Below are 19147 nucleotides of genomic sequence, written 5' to 3' on the forward strand. Positions count from 1 at the left end.
AAAGAGACTTTCAAAAGGTTGAAACGTTGGCTTGGTTAACCTTGATGGTGGGTGGTCCCTAAGGAAAATCTAGGCTTCAAAGCACAATGAGTGTGGTCTCGACTTAGTACCCCCGGAGCTTTCAACAATTAAACTTTTCAGCACAAGTCTCTTGACCCCCTTTTTTTCAATTTTTTCTTTTCTTTTCCAACTCCAACATTTGTTTAGGAGTTCTTTCTTTTTCTTTTTTTCAACAATTTTTTTACTTGGGGCAAGAGACTAATTTTTTCTTTTGCAACTTATTCAGCTCCATAACAACAAATTAAGGACCAACACTCCCCAATAATCCAACCAAACATCCACCCCAATCATTTGACTACAACAAATTCTCCAATAAAGCTCAAATGGGGCAACTAAGGACAATGTTCAACCAACAAGTTCAGAATCTCAAGAAATCCTATAAGTCTCAAGAATAAAGCAAGAATCACTAAGCATTCTATGAGTGAAATCAACACAGAACCAAGAATCGCAAGTGAGTCAGGATCCTCCAGAGAAATTTTATGGTGAAGGGTCAAAGATAGACCCTTAATGGACTCATACCAACTCCTTTTCTAAAGAGACACTCGGAAGACCAAAGTCTCCTCCTCTCTTCCCCAAACATACAATCACTCATCCCCAAAACAACTTGAGTATCCAAAAAGAAATAATTTTTCAAAACTGGCACAAGTAAGAGCAAAACTTGCGGGCACAAAAGACATGTGAGTATAGGGAAGTACAAGACCCAAGAACAAAAATGAAAAACAAACTAAACAATGCATGATAAAAAGAAAACAAAATCTATAAATGGAAAATATGCTCAAGATGCATGACCTAAACTAAGGATAGAGGTACCTCATCACAATCACTCCATGGGGTCATGATCACCCCTTCCATCACCATAATCCGGATGAACACCGACGTCATTGATGACCCGGGTTTATATGATGTTTTTAGGGTTTTTCCTTGTAGTTTTTGAGTCTTTTTCTTGCGTCTCATGTAGTGTTTCATGCATTCTCATGCATTTTTACTTTTATTTGTGCATTTGCATTAGTTTCGTAATTTTGTAGTTTTATAAGGGCTTTAGTTGCATTTTATTAGAGTTTAGGAGTCTTAGGCAATTTCCACTTGTTTTGGAGCCTTTGTGCAAAACTGACCTTTAAGTTTCAAGATATTTTCCAAGCTTGTTCATCAAGGTTTCAGGTTGAATCAGCTGAAGAGGGTAGGTCTAGAGGCTTGGAGAATTGAATGGAGGCTTAAAGAGGAGTAAAGAGGAGTTAAAATGAAGATAAAAAGGCTTTCCAGCGAGTTAAGAGCGCCTAGGTGTGCTCCATTGGCGCCAATTGCTCTGTTCCAGTTTCAGGAATTGGCGCCTAGGCGCTCTGAATTGGCGCCTGAGCGCCCGAAACAACCCAGACTCGTGATTTTTGCCTATAAATAGGATTCTAGTCATTTTATCTTGTACCTTTTCATGCTTTGTAAAATTCAGAGGTAGAGGATCATCTAGGAGAGTGAGAGAAGGCTTCCAAGCTTGTAATTCAGGTTCTTGCCATGCTTGGCTAATCTCTCTTCTTATGCTTTGGTTTTTATGTAAGACTTTTCATGTTTAAGTTATAATCTTAAGTTCTTTCCTACATGATCTTCTTCTTTCCTTGAATCCCATTTTCTGAATATCAATCTAAGCTTGTATGCATGCTTGCTTTATGCTTTTCTATAATCAGAACGGAAGTTTGTTATAGATTAGGGAACCGATTTGGGATTACCCCTTCTATGCTTTCTACTAGGAATAGAGGAAGGGTTGGGGTTTGTTGGCCTGAACTTTATAATCTTTATGCTTCATACAAATGTTTAAGTACACAAGAAATTGGGCTTATCTTTTGATTTGAAAGAATTATCTATGCGAGGAATCGATAGGTAGTTGCTTAGGCTATAACATCAAGGAGAGATTCATAAGAACATGTGCATAGAATGATGTGCTTTAATTGATTAATTGAGCAAGAACCCAAAGCATTTTCTTTTATGAATTGTCTTTGTATTTTCCTTTTTCCTTATTACTACTTCGACATATCTCTATCTCAATAAAACAAACCTTCATACTCAAGGCTTAAGCTGAATTTAGTCACTCACAATCCCTGTGGTTCGATATTTAAAACCGGGTGGATTCGTACACTTGCGGATTTACCAACAGTCATGCATTATGCTCAAGTAAATCATCCCTTGCTCCAATGTGTTGAAGTCCATTGGGCCATGGTACCTGGGATCTGAGATGCTTCCTCCCCTCCATTGGAGATCAAGATCCCTGTGAAGGCGATCTTGTCTCATGAACATCCGCCCGAAAGCGGCCTCCATCCAAGCCAGTGAAGGGTCAGCATGAGGTGGAGTAACAACCTCATTCACAACTTCATCTACCTCCTCTTCTTCTTCCTCTTCTTCCGCTGGCTCCATAGGATCCTCTTCTTCCTCATCCTCTTGAGGCATCCTAGACATCCACTCTTGAAAGAGATGGTTTACCCGATCCTTGCTCAGAATGGGAGAAACCAACAACCTCTGCTGCACAACAAATGTGGGTCTCCTAGCCTTCTCCCTGACATCATGGATCAAAGCAGTAATCAAGTGAGGAAAGATGGGACGCGGCTTCTCCTTACCCACATTGTAGTGTGAGTAAATCTTCTCAGAAATATTTCTTGCCACGTCCATTGGGTGGCCCCTAATGATGCAATAGATTGCAATTAGGACCACCGCTCTCACTTCCGATTTGTGGGAGCTAGGAAACAATGAGTCCTGTAGAAATTCAGCCCACACACGAGCCAGCGGTGTCATGATTTTCCTCAGCAAGTAGGTGATATGCCCTTTGTCATCCTTCTCCCAATGTTGTTTGGGCCTAACCACCACCACTTCCAAATCCCTCAAGAACTCAGAAGAGCTATCTGAAAGCAAGTAGTGGAAGGTACTCCTACTCTTCCATGGGAAAATGGCATTCTCCTCATGCTCCGTGAGAAGGCCAAGGAAGCTATGAATCCTTTCCGCTCCATAATCAATGACATCACCTCTAAACCAAGACAAGAAGGTAGGGGGATCCGGTTTGTCATCTTGATCATCACAGTAGGCATTCGCATAAAATTCCCTAACCATGACTTCACAAGCAATAGGAATGGGATTCACCCAATTCCCCCACTTCCTTGTCTCCATGGCTTATCAATGCATGGACTATTATCAATACCAATAGTACCAGAACCAACAATTTTACCCTTCTCATTGTCTCCAAAACCAACTTCGCCTCCAGGCTTAAGTTTCAGGTCTTGGAACATACGCCTTTCTCCCGTCATGTGTCGCGAGCATCCACTGTCCAGATACCATGATTGGTGTTTTAGTGGAGCGATCAAGGATATCTGCAACATAGATAATCTTTTCCTTAGGTACCCACTTTCTGGGTCCTTTCTTATTAGTTACCCCAGAGGTTCTAACGACCTTGAGTTTCTCAACATGGTAATGCAAAGGAATCTGAGCACGATATTTAGACATAGAGAAGGTTCCCTTTTTGAGAGGGGGGTTAGCAACTTTATCAGGCAATGGTTCAGGCAATGGTTCAGGCAGTGGTTCAGGCAATATAGTACTAGAGGGTACAAAATGTTCATACAAAGATTTTGCCTTAGGCATAAGAGGCTCCTTTCTACTGGGTCTAGAATAGCTAATGTCATACATTCCATTTCTGCTTATGCCATAGATCATTGAAGTCATTAAGCTTCTGTCTACGCTTTTAGCTAGGAATCTTTGAAAAGACTTTTCATATTTTGATTCATTCTTACTATCAGAGGCATCGCAAGCAACAACTTCTTCTAATTTAACAATTTGATTTTTGAGCACAGAGTTAGAATTTACTAAAGCATGATTACACTTATTTAATTCAGAAATTCTTTTCTCATGTTCAGTAGAAGTTTTAGAGACAGCAGAGAAATCCTTTTTCAACTTTTTATGCTTAGTCAGAAGAGAGTTATATTTATCCATAATTTCAGACAAAGCATTTTTAAGTTCAGAAGTTGAGAAAGATGCGAATACCTCATTTTCATCATCTGAGTTTGGATCATCCTCTGATGCAGATTCAACATTAGGTGCATCTTTAGACTCTGCTTCTTTGTCCTTGACAATTGCCATGAGTCCTTCAACGATTTCTCCATCAGAGTCAACTTCTTCTGACTCTGAGTCATCAAAAGTCACCATGAGATCTTTCTTTGCTTTGAAGTGCTTCTTTGGCTTCTTGTCCTTTTTCAGCTTTGGACAATCACTCTTGTAGTGTCCTGATTCTTTGCATTCGAAGCAAGTGACTTCTTTTGATGAGGACTTCTTCTGACTGGATGAAGATTCTTGCTTTCCTGTGCCCTTTGATGAGCCTCTGTACTTGCTCTGCCTGTGCTTCCAGATGCGGTTGAGCTTTCTGGAGATCAGGGTTAGCTCATCTTCATCAGAATCTTCAGAGGTTCCTTCAGATTCTTCAGCTGCTTGGAGAGCTTTGGCCTTTTCAGATTTGGATTTCAAGGCTATAGACTTCTTCCTGTGAGTCTGATGCACTTCACGATCTAACTCATGACTCTTCAGCATGCTTATGAGTTCTTCCAAACTCAACTGGTCAAGGTCTCTTGAAAACTTCAAGGAAGTTATCAAAGGTACCCAGTTTTCAGGAAGACCTCTAAGAATCCTCTTGACATGATCATAAGTGGTATAGCTTTTGTTGAGAGGTCTTATTCCAGCAATAATAAACTGGAATCTGGAAAACATATCTTCAATGGATTCGCCATGTTCCATCTGGAAAGCTTCGTACTTCCTAATCAAAGACAACGCCTTTGTCTCTTTCACTTCTTTGTTTCCTTCATGAGTCATCTTTAAGTAATCAAAGATAGACTTAGCATACTCACGATCTGCTATCTTATGATATTCTTCAAAAGAGATAGCATTGAGAAGAATGGTTCTAGCTTTGTGATGTTCTGAGAATTTCTTCTTCTACTCAGCCGTCATATTTTCTCTTGAGAGCTTTTTGCCATCAGCATCAACTGGACGCGTGTAGCCATCCACAATAATATCCCAAAGATCAGCATCGAAGCCAAGAAAGAAGCTTTCGATTCTATCTTTCCAGTACTCGAACTTTTGTCCATCAAAGATAGGAGGCTTTGCACTGTAGACATCCTTTTGCGCATCACTGGTGGTAGCTATCACAGTTTTTCACACCGGCCCGGATCACTGAACACTGTTAGGTGTGGTAATCAGAACTTGCGCTCTGATACCAATTGAAGGTATGAAAAACGATAGAAAGGGGGGTTTGAATAGCGTTTTCAACTAAAAACATTTCCCTCTTGAGATTTAGACAAATCTCTCGAACAAACAACACAAGGTGCAAAGATAAGAGATGAAGAGAAGCACACAAGTATTTTATCCTGGTTCACTTGATAATCGCTCAAGCTAGTCCAGTCCATCCGTTAAGGTGATTTCTTTCTTCTTAGAATGAAGGCAATCTGTTATTCAATGTTTGTTACCATTGCACTAGCAACCTGCTCAGTGACTAACAATACAATGAACTAACAAACACTAAGATTCACTCTCTTAGTCTTCTCAAGGAGCTGACCAAACTTGGTCCCTTAAGGAAATCAAAATAACTGTTTGAAGGTTTTGGGTTTACAATGAATGCTTCTAAGAAAGCTAAGGTAAACACAATAAGAATGATTGAAGAAAGATTCCTAAGAGAATATTGAATGGTTGCTTAAGCTTGTACAAAGTTTCTTGGCATCTTCTTCCAACTTCAGCATCTATTTATACTCCAAGGATTAGGGTTGTATTCGTTGTTTGAAATGCTACTGTTGGAGGGCAAATCCGGAACTTCCAGATTCTGCTGTGGCTGAACATCTTAAGTAAGGTCGTCAGGATAGTACAATTGCTTTTGTACTTGGATAGCGACGTGAGCATTATCCTAGTTGACTTCTGATCAAACGACGCTTCATGTTGGAACTTGTGAAGCTTGGTGATCAGAGTCAGAGGGAAGCTTGGATCCTGTGACCTTCATATCTTCTGCTTCTGAACATCAGAGTTGAAAATACTTGGTCTTCAGAGCCAGCTTACTCTTGGACTTCAGAATCCTTACTTCTTAGCTTCTGGACTTTCATAACTTTTGGACCTTCAGAGCTTCTGGACCTTCAAAGCCTCTGGACCTTCCGAGTTTCTGGTCTTCAGAACTTTAAGTGATCTGAATCCACATCAGAGCTTATCATCTTCAGAACTTCTGAAGCATATACTACTGTTCAATCAGAACATAGTGAGTGCGAAAGCGTTGCGTTGGTTAGTCTTTGGGCTAAATGCTTCTGATAATTGTGAGTATTGACCAGAGTCAGAGCCTGTCATTTAAACACTCATAAAACAATGTTAGAGTACCATAATTGTTCATACACAATAGTTAACATGTAATCATCAAAACATAGAGTTGTACTACATGACCAAATCTTGGTCTTACACGGAGTTCTGCGGAAGTACACCGTTGCCTTTGACCTGCCGCCGATAGTTCGATTCGGACCTGGCAGTGGATTGTGACCACCTACGCCATCGTCGTCATTGTCGTCGTCGTCGTTGTCTGATGAGGAGGTTCCTTCCAAGATCGATGTTGTTGCTGAGACACTGTTTGGACCGACAACGCTTGTTGTTGGGGACCCTACGGATGTTGCGTCTTCTTCTAGGCTCGTTGAGCCAAAGAAGGAGCCTGTCGCCACGACTCCGACTCGTTTTGGAGCGTCTGCTTCTTCTTGTGGTTACCGCGTGCAACCTTTGGTTCGCGTGGTTGAGGAGGAGATCGCTACAGACGTAGTCGATCTGGAGACCGGTTTGACTAGGGTGGCACGAAAGACAATGAGGAGGGAGGTTCTTGACTTGGATTTCGATGTGCTTACTGTGGAATCAGACACGGAGGACGACTACACGAGCGAGGAGGAGGAAGAGGGTTGGGAGATCCGCTTCTTTGCATGACTTGGGTTTAGGGTGTATATACAGCAGTAGCTCTGATTAGTCAGTTGTACATTGTGGGACATGGTAGGTTCCCGACCTTTTGCTTTTTGTGTGATTCTCTGTATGGGAATCACATAGAGTAGTCGGACGATAGGAGGTCTGAGGAGGCTGTTTTGGGCTGACTCTCTCACATTTTGAGGATTGTAATTATTACACTTACTTTGATCACTGTTGCGTACACTTGCCTCCTAGCATACTTTATGTCACCTTCAGGTTCTGGTGACGTTTATGGTACAACATGGGCTGTATCTGTTTTATATATATATAGTTTATCGGAGACCAAAGTTTATTGGTGCAGAAAGAATTGTGTCACCTGCATCATTGAGTTCCAACTGATTCCAAGAGCTGAGCCAAACCAGAAGTTTTTACTCCATAAACAATCCTTAAAAACATGATCAATGGTCTCCTCCTTCCCCTCACATCGCGGACACCACAGCGGGCATGACACACCTCTATTCTAAAGTTTTCTCCGAGTTGGGACAGCGTTAGTAAGGATGCGCCAAATGAGATGAGCCTTCCGAGGCATAATATTAAGCTTCCATAATTGTTGCCAAACCGTAGAGGAGGGAACCACAAAAGCACCTAGAGCAACCTCTCTTTCCCAACCCTTAATACAATAATAGGCAGACTTGACAGTGAAGAGACCAGTGGGGGTAGCATTCCAAACTAGAGCATCTTCTCCTTGTAAACTCAGCAGAGGAATTTTTAGAATCTGGTCAGCCTTAAAAGCTAGGAAAAGAGAACGAACCAAAGCATCATTCCATGCCATTTTCTCACGATCAACCAACTACACAATATGGGAAATCTCACAGCCAGCAGACTTCGGAGACCAAAGTTTATGACCCGGTTGAGCTGGCAGCCATTGGTCATCCCACACCCTCACTTGACAGCCATCACCCACCCTCCAAAAATACCCACGCTTCACCACCCAACTAGCCTGTTGAATACTCCTCCAAGTATAGCTTGGCAAGTGACCAGGAACCGCATCTATAAAATGAGATCTTGGGTAATACCTAACCTTCAAAGCTCGAGCTACCAAAGAGTTAGGAAATGGAGCCAATTTCCAACCTTGTTTAGCCAACAAAGCATCGTTAAAGGCCTTAAAACTGCAGAAACCCATCCCTCAATCTCTCTTAGACGCCGTCAACTTGTCCCATCTAACCCAATGAATTTTCCTCTCCCCTTGCTTGCTGCCCCACCAAAATCTACTAATCATACTCTCAATGTGGTTGCAAAGACCCTCTGGCAAAGCAAAACAACCCATGATATATGTAGGTATGGCCTGAGCAAATGACTTGATAAGGATCTCTCGTCCTGCTGATTAAAGAAATTTCTCCTTCCACCCTTTCAGCTTCTTCCACACCCGATCCTGGACAAACCTAAAGACCTACTGCTTTGATCTACCAACAAAAGTCGGCATACCAGGGTACTTGGAATGGCTCTCCACTGCCTTAATTTGCAATCGACCCTGAAGGGCATGTTTACAATATTCTAGAACATATCGGCTGAAGGAGAGCTCTGACTTGTCCAAGTTAATCAACTGGCCTGAAGTCTGCTGGTACTCCACCAGAATCTTGTGCATAACATCAACCTCCTGCATATTAGCTCTGGAAAAAAACAATATTGTCATCAGCAAAAATAAATGAGAGATCTCTTGTGCCTGTCTGGCAATTCTGACACCATGTAATGCTTTCCTCTCCTAAGTTCTCAAAATAAGACCAGAAAAGACCTCCGCACATACGATAAATAGATATGGAGAGAGCGGATCCCATTGCCTGAGACCGCGGGAAGCATGGAAAAATCAACCTGGTCTACCATTCAACAATACATAAAAGCTTGTCGTGGTCACACACCTCATTATAAACCCCACCATCCGGTCCGGAAAACCCATAGACACCAACACCGTGTGCAAAAAGGACAACTCGATACGATCATATGCTTTAGCCATATCTAGCTTAAGCCCCACCACACCGTGCCTCCCTGGCCTCTTCTTCCTCATATAATGGAAGATATCGAAGGCAAGAAGAGAATTATCAGTGATCAATCTGCCCGGGACAAAAGCGCTCTGGAAAGACATCACTATCCGGGGGAAGAATACGCTTCAATCTATTTGCCAGAGTCTTCGTAATTATCTTAAAAAGGACGTTACAGAGAGAAATAGGCCGAAATTCACCCGAGTGCTTAGGTTTTTTAACCTTCGGAATTAGACAAAGAAAAGTCTCAATAAATCTCTGAGGATCCACCCCATCATTTAAAACCGTCAATACTGCCGCTAAAATCTCATCTCCAATAACTGGCCAAATCTCTGATAAAACAAAGGAGGTAAACCATCCGGCCCCGGAGCCACAGTAGGCTTCAACTGCTTAAGAACCGCCCACACCTCCTCACGCATATAATTGGCCTCCAAAACAGCACACATATCACTGGACACCCTCCCCCTAACAACCTCACATGTCTGGGTGGCATCCCGAGGAATAGATGAGGAGAAAATATCAACATAGAAATTAAGAAGTACCTCTGCAATATCTTCCTCTTTATCTACCACTGTGCCAACATCATCTCTCTGTTCATCAATCCAATTCCGCTCTTTCCTCTGAGACGCCTTATGATGAAAAAATTTAGTGTTGCTATCACCATGCCGAAGCCACATAGCACGAGATCTTTGAGCCCACCAAACTTCCTCGCTTTTCAAAAGATCATCTAAGCGATCCTCCAATGCTCTAAGCCTGGTCATCATCCCCTCTTCACCCTCCCTCCCCATAAGCTCCTCAAGTTCTTGTTTAGCATCACGAATGTCACGAGGAACATTACCAAACCCTCGCTTGGCCCAAGAAAACATATCATGAAGGAAGCAATTAATTCTATCATAAGAACCCATTGTAGCCTTGCCATCCCATGCAACACGTAAAACCTCATCACAAGCTTCATCATGAAGCCAGCATTCTTCGAAGCGTCGGATCCTTCTACCCCCTGAATTTATATTTCTCCTTGGCTCCAGGTCGATTACAATCGGCATATGATCAGATGAGATTCTAGGCAAATGATACACCTTGGCTAAAGGGAAAAAATCCTTCCACTGAACACTCCCTACAAACCTGTCAAGTCAAGCCATAATAGAACCTTCCCCTTCCAGCTTGTTGCACCAAGTAAATGCACTTCCTTCAAAACCAAGATCATGTAACCCACACCTATGTAAAGTGTCTCGAAATAGCTCCATATGATTTACATGCGCAGGATCTCCACCCTTCTTTTCCTCCATCGAAATCACCAGATTAAAATCAACAAACATCATCCATGGAGCAATCGTCCCCACCTCTCCAAGATCATTTAAAAGAGAATAAGTAAGGTGTTTTTTTTTTACTTTTAGGAAAACCGTAGATACCAGAAGCCCGCCACACCCTTCCACTTTCCTCTATTTTAATAATTAGGTCCATGTGGTTAAGAGAAAAAGAAGCTAGATCAATCTCAACTCCTTCCCTCCACATACATGTCAAGCCACCACTTCGAGAGTTCCTTGTCCCAACACAACTGACATAAATAACATTACTCAAACCCCCCATACCACGTAACCGGTTCATCTCGTAGTCTTTTCGTCTAGATTCCATTAAGAAAACCACATCGGGCACTTGAAAGCATATGATCTCTTTCAGAGCTCGAACTACACAAAGGTTCCCAAGCCCTCGGCAGTTCCAAGATATGAGTTTCATGGGTGCCGGCAAGGCTGATCGACAGCCTCCACCATTAGAGTATTGCATAATATCTTCTCTACCATTCCCTCCACCCCCCCCCCTCTTCCATCTCTCCCTCCTCACCAAACTGTCGTTTCAAACTAGCACCACTTGTTGTTCCCCCACCACTCTCCTTGCTCCTTGCTAGTTTTTTTAATTTTTTCAACGCAAGAGGAGACATCTTTGAATTTCTTCCAGACCCAGTCGCACCACCACTGTCCTGCCCCAGACCCTCCTCCATTACCTTCAACGGCCCACCACCTCCAACAACACTTGATGTGGTTCCAGGATGAGTTTCCCCTCCTAGCACTGGCACTGCATCAGTCTTCCCTGATCCCCCACCTCAACATTGATCGGAAGAACTTTCACCTGGGAAAAATATTTCAAGAGGTCGTCAATGACCTCCATAGGAACACCCCCCTTCTTAGCTTTTGCATCTCCATCATCTTGAGATTGTTTAGAACCCACCACCTCCATATTTGAGAGTGATGTAACCATTGTCTTAGAGGGCATATTTCGAGGCACCTTCTCCCCCATCTCCTTACTTTCTCTGGCACGAATACTCAAGGTAGAGACAAATCCTCTCAACCCCGAGATAACATTAGGTTTGAAAGGAAGAGCCTTAAGCCAAGGCCCAAATGGCAGATCATCCACACCATCCTTCTCATCGTTCGCACCATCATCATCACAATCACAAACAGTATGGTTGAAACCACCACACCGAAAGCAGAAGTTCGATAGCCTTTCATATTGAAAATGTATTTTCAGAGGTTCCTTCCCCGCTCGAGCAATTTGAGATCCCCTCTTAATCGGCTAAGAAACCTCCACCATCGATCGAAGACGCAAAGAGTCACCAATACGATGATCATCACTCTTATCACATCCCATGTATCCTCCTACGAAGTCACCCACCGTTTGTGCCACCGCCTCCTTCCTCTAGGTCTGAGGTAGACCCAGAATACGCATCCAAAAAGGCACCTTCGTCAAAGAAACCTCCCCAAGCTCTTGTTCCGGATCAACAATGGCCAAGACCACCAAGCACTTGTTAAAAGTCCAAGGTTCTTGCCTAAGAACAAGTTCTCTATCCTTCTCATCAAAGAAACGAAAAGTAAAGAGGTTAGGGGCAACATCCCGAATTTCAACCCCTTTCTTCACCTTCCATAAAACACTAATGAGAGGCTCACACGCCCAACGAGCCAAAATTCTGCCAAGGAACCACCGACACCAGGGGAATCATCCAAGTCCACATGCAAAACCTGATTTTCAACCCCACGTAACACGATACCTTTTCCTTTGTCCATCACGAAAAGGACAATAAAACAAAGCGTCGTCCTCCCCAATGAGAGGCTCACACCAGTAACCAACCAACACTTCACGCGTGGAGTACGTCACTCCAAGTCAAAGTTCAGAGACAAACCACTTGCATAGAGCCGCCAAACCCTATAAAGGGAAAACCCTAGCAGAGCATTGGCTGAAGAGGCAAGACCGATTCAACATAAATACTACTAATGCATGCCTAAATATTATGACATGTTTCAAATATTTATTAATTTATTACAATTACTTTAAACGAACACTAAAATATAACCAGTTTTAAAACTACTTGTGCATTGCATGGTACGTACTAGTTAAAATTTATTTTCATAACAACCGATATGAGGTTTGTGGTACATTCACTTTTTAACAAAAATGTCCTTATTTAATTGAATTTTTCTCTACCAACTCTTTAATGCATAGAAATTAAGAAAAGAAGGTTAAGGGGGTAATTTTAAAAAGTTGAATAACTTGAGAATAAATTTAACTATATTAACTACATTTCTTAAGATATGTGAGATAGTTATTAAGTTTGGCTTTATAAGGAAAGAAAGAAGAATAAGGTTAAGATTAGAGTTTAATATTTTTTTTGTCAAACCTTAATATTCTATTCTCGTTTTTGTGTAATATCATATGTCCTATTTATTAGTCTCCTTACTTAATTCATATGGATTAACAAATTCTTTTTATCGGCCAAATTTTCTCCAACGAGAATTTGATTCTTGTACATTCCCAACCTATAAATAAACAATATTTGTTCATATTAGCCTCATATTTATCAATAAGTAAGTTAACATTCTTTTTTTTATTACAACGGAAAGATAAATTTCACCCTCAAAGGATCGATCCTTGGACCTTCCCTCTCAACCCATATGTCTCCCATCTCTTACCACTTGAGCTATCATTCGAAGACCACGTTAACATTCTTATATGACCTATTGAAAATCTGAAATAATTTATTATTAAGTGTTATTAAAATCAAACATTAAAACAATAAGCGCGAATTAAAAAAAACATATTAAATGTATCATAGTTTTTTTTAATTAAAATGCTTCATAGTTATTTTAAAGTGATTTATAAGGATTTGGACCCCTTCCCTTTTTTTACTCCATCGGAAAACGGATCCCCTCCCTATATAGTAATATATGAAAGGGTTAATCATTAAATGTTGTGTTTATCGTCCCCACAATTGCAAGAGGTTTGTAAGCTGTTTGTAAGGTCGTTTGTGTTTGGTCCCTCGCCGGAAAATATTGTGATTATCGTCCTCACAATTGCAACAGGTTTGCATTTAGTCCTCGCCGGAGAGCGGAGCTCTGACGAAGGTGCTGAGTGGCAGGCGAATACATACGCTGAAGTGGATTTTTCCACACCATTCTTAAATGAATTTTAATTCCACATACAAAATTAATTAAAATTAATAATTAAAAAATAAAAATTACAAATAAACTTTAATCCTATTTTTTGAACACTAATCTTTCATCTTCATATCTGATTCCAGTTCTATTTTTTTAACCAACCACTAAATCCAGATCCCACCTCCAATTCCCTTCCCCCAAACACGCAGACCCCAAATTTTACTTTCAAAAGTCTCACTCAAAAGAAGGATGGAGATAAAGAAGATGAAAACAAGAAGATAAGCCCGAAATACATAAACATAATCAATGTACATAAACATATAACTAATCAATGACACAAATCCGTCACCTACCATAGCCAACAAACCTAATCAATGTACATAAACATATAACTACAATGAAAACAGTGAAAGAAACTATAACATATATTGACTTGGAACAATAATAAGTCCCAATAGTGGCTCTAATCGAAAATCCTCCCCCCGTGCATTATGTATCCCTAAGTCAGATTAATTGGCCAGCCATGAATACGAGTAATTGTCCCTAGCATCAATTACTCATCCTCAAAAGATTTGCCCATAAAACAAAACACTAATCCCCACCCGACTTCAATGGAAGAATAGGGAAGCAGCACTAGCAAGCATGTAAAAAACAGGAGAAATGTGACCCAGATCTGCGAACAAAGCTTGGGCTTCCATCCAAGAGCCTTGCCCTTCCAGATCTGCGATCCAATGGTAGTAAAGCTTGAATCTTTACACCTTTTGGCTCTGAGACCCTCCAGATCTCCGAAGCACATGAAGATGACGATAAAAAATAAGAGCAAAAGCCAACAAGCCTCAGTCTCAGCCTAATGCTTCCTCACTTCATCGATCCAGATTTTATTTTCGCCATCTCTGCCTCCTACCTCAAAGTTGTGCGGTGGGTTCTTTGGTAAAAAGTGGTTGAAGCTTTGCGGTGGGTTCTGTGGGAAAGAGAGGGATATGGGTGGTGCCAGTGGAGGAGAGGTTAAAGGCGTCTTGGAGAATGAACATGCAAAAAGATGAAGATGTGGGAGAGGAAGAAGAAGAAGATGAATATCGAGTGTTGATTTTGAATTGGGGCTTGATTTTTATTTGGGGGGTTAATTTCTGATTAATGTGAGATTTCTTTGTTTAGTTCAAATTGTGTAATATCTTATTTTAATTTGCGGTTTGATTTTTAATATCTGATGTTTTTGAATTAAAATATTATTTATTCCAAATAATAGCTTATTAATTCAGTCAGAGTTCCACGTCAGCTCCGACGTGCCACTTAACACTTTCGTCGGAGCTCTACCCTCCGGCGAGGGACCAAACACAAACAACCTTACAAAGATAGAGACTAATTTAATAATTTAATGATTAACCCTGTATGAAAAACTTCTAGTAAATGTGACATATAAATGAACAAATGGAGTATGTGCAAAGAAAGTGACATGTTCTTCACCTTGTAACAATCGTTGCCCAAGCTCTTCTTACTAATGTGAATGACATAAATCTTGTGCTAATGTCATCGTGACCAACATTAGTTTTGTGTTAAATTTGTCTAAAGTGTTTTTAATCTTATTTATGGATTTTCATTTTATTTTTTTGGATACAGGATTTTCATATGTTAAATCTCTTGATGCTATAAAGGAAATTTTGTTGTTGTAAATCACCTCATATTTTGAATTTAAGATTTTGTTATAGTTAAATTTCTTCATCTCTCTCCTGATGATTGTGTAATCATCTTAAAAGCTCTTCATGGACACTCAGTCTGTGTTGTCAAATGAACTACCTTTCATGAATCTTAGATGCTAGTAATTTAAGGTCACATAATTAAAATTGACATATTCACAAGTCACCCACTTGTTGTTCTTGATTTCTGTATTTTTTCTTTAATTAATGTCTATTTAGAAGGAGAGAAGAAAGAATGTAAGAATCTGTTGGTGTTCAACTTCAGATCAATGTTTGGAAAAAGGGGTAGGAGGAAGGAGATGACATAGGTTGTAAATTGAAAACTAACTTGGAGTAAATTTGTCAAATGTCGGTGATGTAACAGTACACCACTTGGAAGGCTTATGCACCCTAGCCTTTGCCAGTTAGTTAAATTCATGGTTCTAAAAATCAGATCGGACCAGCCTGTTCAATCGGGAACCAGACTGCTGACCGGTTCCGTCAGGGTCTTGACTTCAGATCGATGTTTGGAATAAGGGGGAAGAGGAAGGATATGACATAGGTTGTAAATTAAAAACTAACTTGGGTTAAATTTGTCAAATGTCGGTGATGTAACTATACACCACTTTGTAAGACTTATGCCCCTTAGCCTTTGCCAGGAAGTTAAATCCATGGTTCTAAAAACAGGACCGGACCAGCCGAATCAATTGGAAACCGGACTGCTGACCAGTTCCGTCATGGTCTTGAACCGGATACTCACAGAACCGGTCATTGAACTAGAGAACCGGTCAAAACGTTCAAATGTTTAAAATTTTGGAGAAAAATAATGAATTTTTTATGGGAGCATGTGAAGGTATGAAAACACTAGAAGGGGGGGGGGGGGGTTGAATAGGGTTTTACGTTTAAAAACTTTCCCTTTAAGATTTTAGCAAATCTTCTCGGTTTCTAAGAACATTACGTGCAAGAGATAAAGAGATGAGAAAAGCACACAAGTGTTTTATCCTGGTTCACTTGATAAATCCCTCAAGCTAATCCAGTCCACCCGTTAAGTGATTTCTTCCTTCATAGAATGAAGGTAATCCACTAATCAAAGATTGTTACAACTGCACTAGCACACCTTGCTCAGTGACTAACAAATCTAAGAACTAGCAACACTAAGACACACGAGTCTTAGTCTTCTCAAGGAGCTGACCTACTCGGTCCCTTAAGGAAATACAAACAGATTTGTGAAAGGTTTGGGTTTACAAAGAGTTGCTTCTAGACAAGCAGGAGTAAACACAATAAGAACAATGAAGAAATATTGCACAATAGTTTCTTAGCCAATTTCTTCTCTCTTCACCCTTTAAATACTCCAAGGTGAAAGTGTTGTAACAGTTGAAAGAATCTAACCGTTGGAGGGCAATTCTGGAAATTTCAGAACCTGTTGTGGCTGAACCTCGTTAGGTAAGGCGCCAGAATAGTACATTGCTTTTGTACTATTGACAATGAGCTTTGCCTTATCCTAGTTGACTTCTGATCTTAGGAGACGCTTCGAGAACTCGTGAAGCAACTTGATCAGAGTCACGAGGAAGGTTGGATCTTCTGACCTTTGTGAGACCCAAAGTTTCGAGTTTAGAATAAACCGAATAAAATTCCTATTCACGATTAGTTGATGTAACGTGAAGGAAAAACCTGAACAAGTTTATCGAATGGAATTAATTTATGAAGGAGAAAGTTCAGGAAAAGGCTAAGGATTGAATCAAAGTCGATAAAAGTTATAGCACGATTAGTATTCGCTTAAACCTAGGGCAAGGACGCTAGTAAATAGCTAATTTACACTTAAAGACACGATGGAAACTAATTCCAAAAATCTTCAGAGAAATGTTAGAACTTCTCTTATTCGTCTATAAACAAGCGTTTCGATACGAAACCCTGGAATGTACGAACGTCAAATTCCAATACTCGGAAGTTTGCCGAAACTAAATCACTGATAGTTCAAGAAACCTAAAATCAACAGACGATGAAGACTTTTTCTATTCGGAGCTTCAAACGAAGATTCCACACGCATACGCCTATTTCTCTTGATATTCCTAATCTTTCTGCAGAACGAAGTTTTCTCATCCGACATCAACTGCAAAAAGTAACTTTTCGGGTAAAATTGATTTACACCGACTTTGGATCGTTTGACTTAATTCCAAGAAACCTGTTTTGAGTCCTGGAATTCTGTCGCCAGAACCTATCTTAGAATTCACGGAGGAATGCGCAGGAAAAATCGGAATCGCGAAATTTTCATTTTTCCGCATTTTCCAAAACCTATAAATAGCAAGAAAATGAAAAAATTTCACAACATTCACCCCCTTTTCTTCCCAAACCCGCGAGCAACCCAAGGAGAGGAGGAGGAAGTGATTTTCGCCGTTTCTTGCCCGATTGCTGCACCGTTCGTTGCTATTCGAAGACTTCGAGGTATAGATACTATCTCTCACTTCTGATCGTCAAATCTGTCGTCTTTCTCTATGTCTTTCTGTGCTCAAAGTTTTGAGCTTTTTGTAAAACTATCCAAATAACTTGATTTTAGTGTCTAAACATATTCCCTACGTGCCCATTTTGAGCCAAAGTCTCATCCTTTAAGCTGAAAACTCTCGACTTAGCTTAGCACTAGTAGGATTAGTCGTCATAAACGTCGTTGGTGACGCCCCCATCCAATTTGTTTTTCGAAAATCCAGTTTTGAAATTCTGAGCTGAAAATAATGACCAAAATACCCCTGCGACAGTTTTCGATCCGAAAATTTTTCTGAGCTTAGATTCGTCTTAGTTACGACTAATGATAACCTAGGAACCAAGTTTGATCAAAGAAAAATCGGCGCACACAATTATGATGTGTGGCCGAGAGCACTCCTAGGGGGGAGAAAAATTTTGTTTTTCGAAAACTTGTCTTAACGCGTTAGATTGTCGTACTTCGGAGTTTGTAATGCTTCGTGTAACCCTAGTACTTATTGTTTCCTGAGTTTCTGACTCATTGTGATTGATTTCTGTGAATTTGCTCTAAGGTTCGTTTGAGGAACTTTGTGGAGTCGAAGAGGAAGATTGTGAAGGAAAGTCTGAGGAACACCCTGGAGGAACTACAGGTGAGGGCTACTCACTGAATACTAGATAATGCTTTAGGTGTCGACGAATTCGACTTGATTTATTGTTTATGCACTTGATTGGGTTTGACTGGGAAAAACGTTTTCTGAGGCTACGGCTGACAATTGATAATCATTTATCGCTTGAATTGTTTTGAGAATGATTCACATGCTATGTGCTAAATGGTTAATCTAGGATGTGTGATATTTGCCCTATTTGCTAAGTGCTACATGGTTAACCTACAATGTGTTGATATATATGCCAGGATTGTTGGATTGTGTTACTTTGATTATGCAAATACACATATAACTGTTGTTCGTCAGAGTGAGGATAACGGGCAGTTATGCCAAATTTATCGTGATATTTTGAGAAAGTTTGACGGGACGAACAGAGATTCGGGCCTTGTTGTTGTTTTGATGGATCGAGACCTTCTGTGGGAATACTTGGGATTATGGGATCTTTTAAACTCATAAGATTAGAGACAAAACCTAAATGGAAACTATTTTACAAGGAAAATTCATAAGACATTAAACAACCTTTGAATCTTTAAATAATGATCACAATCGCAACTAAGAGCTTAGGACTGGAACATTAGTTTTGGAAAATGAGAAGTGTCGCCGAATCCAAGATTTAGGAAAACTAATAAGTTTCTGAGTATTTTATACTCTTTGCTCGATGAGCAGTTTATTTATTGGACTATCTAAATGATAAGTCAGGGAACTATAAGTTTCCAAGTACATTGTTACTCTTCGCTCGCTGAGCAGATTTTGATCATCGGATGGAGATGAGTTAGATGACTCGAGAAATTATCATGAGTGATTACACTCTTTTTATATTTGATTGTCTTTTGTCGCATAATCGACTTTTACCTTAGGGTATTCTTTTTAGAGACAATAAGTTAGCTAGAACACGTGATAACGTG

Source organism: Lotus japonicus, chromosome 5 (genome assembly GCF_012489685.1).
Source record: "Lotus japonicus ecotype B-129 chromosome 5, LjGifu_v1.2".
Classification (NCBI taxonomy): Eukaryota; Viridiplantae; Streptophyta; class Magnoliopsida; order Fabales; family Fabaceae; genus Lotus; species Lotus japonicus.